The following is a 231-nucleotide window of genomic DNA, read 5'->3' on the forward strand; positions in this document are numbered from 1 at the left end:
ACCCCTTTTCTTTTCTTTCTTTATCTTTTCTTTTTTCTGTTTTCTTTTTTCTTTTTTCTTTTTTCTTTTTTCTTTTCTTTTTTCTTTTTTTCTTTTTTTTCTTTTTGTTTATAGGGTATCCAGTCTCTGCCCCGTCCCTCAATCTGGCCTCATTCCCTCTCTTTTTTTTTTTTGTTTTTTTTTTTTTTTTTTTTTTTTTTTTTTTTTTTTTTTTTTTTTTTTTTTTTTTTT

Source organism: Eimeria mitis, genomic scaffold (genome assembly GCF_000499745.2).
Source record: "Eimeria mitis Houghton genomic scaffold, Emh_scaff456, whole genome shotgun sequence".
Taxonomy (NCBI): Eukaryota; Apicomplexa; class Conoidasida; order Eucoccidiorida; family Eimeriidae; genus Eimeria; species Eimeria mitis.